Genomic DNA, 6384 nt, shown 5'->3' on the forward strand with positions numbered 1-6384 from the left:
GGCACGTCTGGAGTTGCTCGTTCCTCCAGGTGGGCTCCTGGTCTCGCTGGCTTCAGGAGTGAAGCTGCAGACCTTCGCGGTGAGTGTTACAGCTCATAAAAGCAGTGTGGACCCAAAGAGTGAGCAGTAGCAAGATTTATTGCAAAGAGCGAAAGAACAAAGCTTCCACAGTGTGGAAGGGGACCCGAGCGCGTTGCCACTGCTGGCTCGGGCAGCCTGCTTTTATTCTCTTATCTGGCCCCACCCACATCCTGCTGATTGGTAGAGCCGAGTGGTCTGTTTTGACAGGGGCTGATTGGTGCGTTTACAATCCCTGAGCTAGACACAAAGGTTCTCCACGTCCCCACCAGATTAGCTAGATACAGAGTGTCCACACAAAGGTTCTCCAAGGCCCCACCAGAGTAGCTAGAGTGTCCATTGGTGCATTCACAAACCCTGAGCTAGACACAGGGTGTTGATTGGTGTGTTTACAAACCTTGAGCTAGATATAGAGTGCCCATTGGTGTATTTACAGTCCCTGAGCTAGACATAAAGGTTCTCCACGTCCCCACCAGACTCAGGAGCCCAGCTGGCTTCACCCGATGGATCCCACACTGGGGCTGCAGGTGGAGCTGCCTGCCAGTCCGGGGCTGTGCGCCCGCGCTTCTCAGCCCTTGGGTGGTCGATGGGACTGGGTGCCGTGGAGCAGGGGGCGGTGCTCATCAGGGAGGCTCAGGCCACACAGGAGCCCACGGGGGAGGGGTGGGGCTCAGGCATGGCTGGCTGCAGGTCCCGAGCCCTGCCCCGCGGGGAGGCAGCTAAGACACGGCGAGAAATAGAGCGCAGCACCGGTGGGCCGGCACTGCTGGGGGACCCAGCACACCCTCTGCAGCCGCTGGCCCGGGTGCTAAGCCCCTCATTGCCCGGGGTCGGCAGGGCCAGCTGCTCCTAGTGTGGGGCCCGCCAAGCCCACACCCACCTGGAACTCATGCTGGCCCGCAAGCACCACGTGCAGCCCCGGTTGCCGCCCACACCTCTCCCTCCACACCTCCCCGCAAGCTGAGGGAGCCGGCTCCGGCCTTGGCCAGCCCAGAAAGGGGCTCCCACAGTGCAGTGGTGGGCTGAAGGGCTCCTCAAGTGCCGCCAAAGTGGGAGCCCAGGCAGAGGAGGCGCCAAGAGCGAACGAGGGCTGTGAGAACTGCCAGCACGCTGTCACCTCTCAATATGCTATGCTGGCAGTGGCCACACACACATACTAGAACGAGATAGGCCAACTGAGCTGCAGGAAGCATAGCTTACCAGGCTGGGGATCTGAGCATGGTACAGAGCACTACGAATCCCAGTGGTCAGTTCAGGACAGGCACTGGTTTTACCACCTGGGGACCCCACAAGAATCAGGGTAGTATCCAAGACTCCAGACAGCATGGGAAAGCAGAGAGTCAGTGATATGGTTTGGCTGTGTCCCCCACCCAAATCTCACATTGAATTGTAATAATCTCCATGTGTCAAGGGTGGAGCCAGATGGAGATAATTGAATCCTGGTGGCAGCTTCCCCCATACTGTTCTCGTGGTAGTGAATAAGTCTTATGAGATCTAATGGTTTTTAAATGGGAGTTCCCCTGCACAACCTCTCTCTTGTCTGCTGCAATATAAGACCTGCCTTTGCTTCTCCTTTGCCTTCCACCATGATTGTGAGGCCTCCCCAGCCATGCTGAACTGTGAGTCAATTAAACCTTTTTCCTTTATAGATTACGCAGTCTTGGGTATGTCTTTATTAGTGGCCTGAGAACAAACTAATACAGTCAGCAACAGAGAGCTCTGGAAGCACATTCCTGGGCCCAAACGGTCAGCCAAGGTGCAGAGTCTGAGGTCTAGTTCTGCTGACAGGAAAAGCAGGCCTCCATCTGGAAAGAACTGGAAACCGGGAAAGTGGCCTCTAAATAAACAGAAATTGAAGGAGACAGAAGCCCAATTCTTATCCTAATTGAGCTCTGGGGTCAGGGGAAAGAAGCAGCAAGATTACTGGGACAGAGAATCCCATGAGCTACCAACCTAGGCCTTCCCAACCTCCGACCAGAGTAAGATTGCCTTCTGCTTTCTGGGTGTGAGTGCTAGGGGACCCTGCAGGAGGAGGGGAATTTCCTATGAGGATGTGGCTAGAAGGCCACAATGATCAAAAGGGTCATTAGAGCTTCTGCTTGCTCTGAATGGTATTTGTGGAGAGGGAATGTGCCTTATGTTCTCTCTTGCACAGTGGCGGTGTCTCCCTTGACCCTTCCTAACAAACACGGTGAGTGACCCATGAAACGTGAAAACTATCAGGCATCAGTAATACGTAAGGCCTGGGTCAAAATAAAGAGTTATGTGTTGAAAATGAACTAACGCAACTGGTAGATACTTTCCATCCTAACACTTTTGTAGTCTCAGGGTTTGTAAAAATCTTTCTTTTTTTTCTTTCTTTCCTTCTTTCCTTCTTTCTCTTCCTTCCTTCCCTTCTTTCCTTCTTTCTTTCCTTCTTTCTCTCTTTCTCCCTTCCCCCCTTCCTCCCTTCTTCTCTTTCTTTCTTCCTTTCTTTCTTTCAGCCTGGGTTCCATTCTGTCACCAAGGCTGTAGTGCAGTGTCATAATCATGGCTCACTGCAACCTGGAACTCCTGGGCTCAAGGGATCCTCCCATCTCAGTCTCCTGAGTAGCTAGCACTACAGGCACGTGCCACCACATTGAGCTAATTTTTTACTTTTTTTGTAGAACTGGGGTCTCACTAATTGCCCAGGCTGTTCTGGAACTCTTGGCCTCAGGTGATCCTCCCACCTCGGCTTCCCACAATACTGGGATTACAGACGTCAGCCACCAAGCCTGGCCAGTTTACAAAGATTTCTAAAGAAAGATCCCAGGAAACAATTTCAAGCATTGCTCCTATACGTCCCCTTGTGATATTTTTCATGCATAGAAGGAATAATACATTAAGCCTGTGTGCATCTCAGTGTGGTACATGTTTTACTCATTTGCTTAATTTGCTGAAGATTTTAATGTCACGTGGCTGCAGAGAAGGACATGGAAACACTTAGAAGGACTCAGGGCTTTAACATCAAATGCCCACTTTTGATTCTCCTGCCAAGAAAGAACAAAATATTTGTCTCTCGGATAGTTAACCTCTCTTCCATACACAGTCCACAACACATTGCATTGGCAAGCTATATGCAACCCCCTTCTCCTTTATAAAGGATGGTAATCTTTTTGCTTACAAAGATGAGAAACACCAGGAACACCCATCATTCTCCAACAAATTAGCTTGTCTTGAGACTATTTTTCATGTAATTTAAGGGTAAATGTCAGAGAAGTGTTTCCCTTTATTGGAAGTAAGGAGCTAAAGTTCTAAATGCTGGTAAGAAATGCAGTTTGTAACTCCTTCAGGCACGGGGTCTTTATCTGCCCTGAATGATCTTCTGGTGCCCAGGATTCAGTGCCCAGGGAAGGAATAGACACTTGTCTGTATAACCCAAGGGTGACAGAGCTTAGCATCTTTTTTTTTTTCAATTTCTTTCTTATATCCAAAGACTCTGGATATCTTACATATAAACCAACCCAAGGGTTTTCTGACATATTTTGCCCAAGTTGGAGTTATACACATGTGCCAATCACCAGTGAAGGGTGATTACTTATTCAGTAGAAAGGAGCTTTGAAGAACAGTGGGAAGTAGATCCGTATAAATGACACATTTTATCTGTTTTTCAAATAATTCATGGAAAATGCTGACATAAAGTGCCAATTATTTTTTCCCCATGACTAGGGCTGGCAGTCTTATTGTATACTTTAAAAGTCACTTACAATTTGCTCACATTTCTTAACTCCCCAGTGAAAAGAATGTATTTCCTTTGCTCTAAAGATTAAAGTTCAATTTGACTTCATATTTTGTGGAAGGGATTCTTAAAGGCATTGCATTCTCATATCCTAGATATCATTACAAGCTGTAAATTTGGTGATTGATGTCTACAGGGCAGCCTCCAGAGGCTGCGTGCTAGTTAAAATAATAAAGTGCTCCTTAGCCTCTAGATGCATTCGAGAGAATAGCAGGTGGTCATTGTTTACTGTGCTAAAGTGAGCCACTCCGTTTGAGACAGCTCATTTTGGACCCAAGCTGAATGCCATGCCTGAGTGATCTGACTTCCAACAAAGCCGCCAATAGACTCATTCTGTTGTTTAATTTGAATGAGAATTAGCTGCTGCTTCATGCAAGCTGAAGACCCTCTATTAGAAACTGGTTCTCTAGAAATGTTTATAGAAGCCCAGTGGCTGTAGAATTTTGGAGGGGTGTGAGAATGATCTGATCTTCCATGGAAGCACATTGCATTTCCAACCTCACCATTCCACTTCAGACTCAAGCAGACGTGGCAGGGAGAGGCAGTAACATCTTTTGTCATACGTCAGGGCCACTGTGTCACTCAGACTCCCAGTAAATGACACAGATGCAGGGAAAACAGTGGCCCATATATTTTCATTAAAAAAAGAGCATGTGACTGGTTCACAGTCAGGGTAATTGACACAGACCCCTTCTCCAAGAGCATTATATTAATATCAGCAAGAGCACAGGGCCACGGCTGCTGAAGTTTTAGTCCACAGAGTCAAGAAAGCACAAAATCCAAAAAGCTGGGATTTGCAAGACACTGTTCCCAAAAGCAGTCTCCCTGATAGGTTTGCACAAAACTCTTTGGGGTAGGCAGTAACTGTACCCCTCACACTGTGGCAGGTCCAGCCACAGGCAACATAGAACATTCTAGCCTTGCATCTTAAAACATGCCTTTTAATAATGTGACCTGGAGAATGTGAGTTCAACATACTGAGTGTCTGAACACTTTAGAAGTGATTTATCAGGGTCCTAGTATAAGAATTGAGACCCAGGCAGAACCAAACTGCCTGCTTCTAACAACTCCTTTTCGAAGGACCAGCTTGTTTTTATATGTTTCTTTGTGATATTGCTCTGAATCTGTGTCTCCATTCAGAAACCCATTCAGTATCTATTTTTTTTCTCAAAAAGAAGGCAGACCATTTGTCTAAGATCAGATGAGCCTGATGGAGGACACAAACACTATGATTGAAATATAATCAAGATATTAATGCAATCAGTACCATTTTTAGAAGAAAAAAATTGACGCCATAATTCAGGGTCACCATGGCAATCCTTATTTGCTTATTAATTTGTTACTACTTTAAAGTTTTCCTCTTGGCTCATTCAATGTAGCCTGGCAAACATCCATACCTTGTTTCTCATTGTGTTTATTTGCTCATTCCATGATTTTTACCAATGATGCTGGGCATTTTCAAGATTCAGCCTAACAATGTACGTGGACAGGCTTCGTCTCCTCTGGGATTTTCTGCCTGGGATGATGCAATTTCCAGGAGCTCATTACACCATAAAGGAGACACACGCCCCTTTTCTTAGGAAACAATCCTCTGTCTGTTGGAGGTCTCTTGCTCTCCAGTTTAAAAAGCTTTAACTGTGCTTTAAGACTTTGTCATTCAATTCTTATTTATTCTTATTAATCTCCTTGGGATTACATTAGGTGTACAATAATCCTGTTAAGCCCTCAAGACTTCTCCTAAATGAGTGGCAGTTCTGGGTAATGGATTGAAATATCCCTTGCATTTTCTAGAAACACTGTATCTTGTTTTATGATCATCATTTTCTGGGAGTCCCAGCTAATTTAGGAAGTGGGGAAAAGAAAACATTTGCTGAATCTCAGCTGAGAACAACACGAAGATGATTATCCTAGGGAAAGTACAAAGTATACAAAAATAATACAAAAAGGCAGGTTTCTCTCCTTCAAAAAGAAAGTCCCCATTTATTCTTTCCCAGTGAAGTCTCTGACTTCTGAACTCTCTGACTACTCCCAGGCAGTTTGATGTAGTTCTCTTTTCATTGTTGTGGATACAATGGTGAACCTTGGATAATGGTGTGCCTCACAGACCAGGCAGGAAGTGAGAACCTGAAATCTGCAGAAGCAGGGTTTTTAGAAAGCGATAGAATCTTAACAGGCGAGAAGTCAAAAGTCAGAATGCAAGGGTATCAAGGTGAAGTAAGACAGAAGTTCAGCAACCAGGAAAGAACACAATGCCACAAGTTCCCAGGTCAAAGAAAGACAGAGGGTCAGCAAGCTGTTGGGCATCTAGGACTCTACTCATGAGACACGTGGAACAGAGCCTGTAATTCAGCCTCTGTGAGAAAGCCCTTGACATGGTTTCTGCTCCCGAAGGAGTCATTTTCATTGTATTTGCAGCCCAGGGTCTGAAAATAAGGGCTGATGATGATGGGAATATAATAGAATGCTAAGCTGGATGTGGTGGCTCATGCCTGTAATCCCAGCATTTTGGGAGGCTGAGGTAGGTGTATCACCTGAGGTCAGGAGTT

General features: G+C 46.3%; 1 long non-coding RNA gene across 1 annotated transcript; it reads right to left on the bottom strand.

Moving 5' to 3' along the window:
• Positions 1-2952: 2952 nt before the first annotated feature.
• LOC134762002 (uncharacterized) lies at positions 2953-5352 on the bottom strand. Its single transcript, XR_010141439.1, has 2 exons — positions 5236-5352; positions 2953-3089 (listed from the first exon to the last, which is right to left on the bottom strand). It is a non-coding gene; the product is annotated as an uncharacterized LOC134762002 (long non-coding RNA).
• Positions 5353-6384: the final 1032 nt, after the last annotated feature.

The sequence above is a fragment of the Pongo abelii genome, chromosome 8 (assembly GCF_028885655.2).
Source record: "Pongo abelii isolate AG06213 chromosome 8, NHGRI_mPonAbe1-v2.0_pri, whole genome shotgun sequence".
NCBI lineage: Eukaryota > Metazoa > Chordata > Mammalia > Primates > Hominidae > Pongo > Pongo abelii.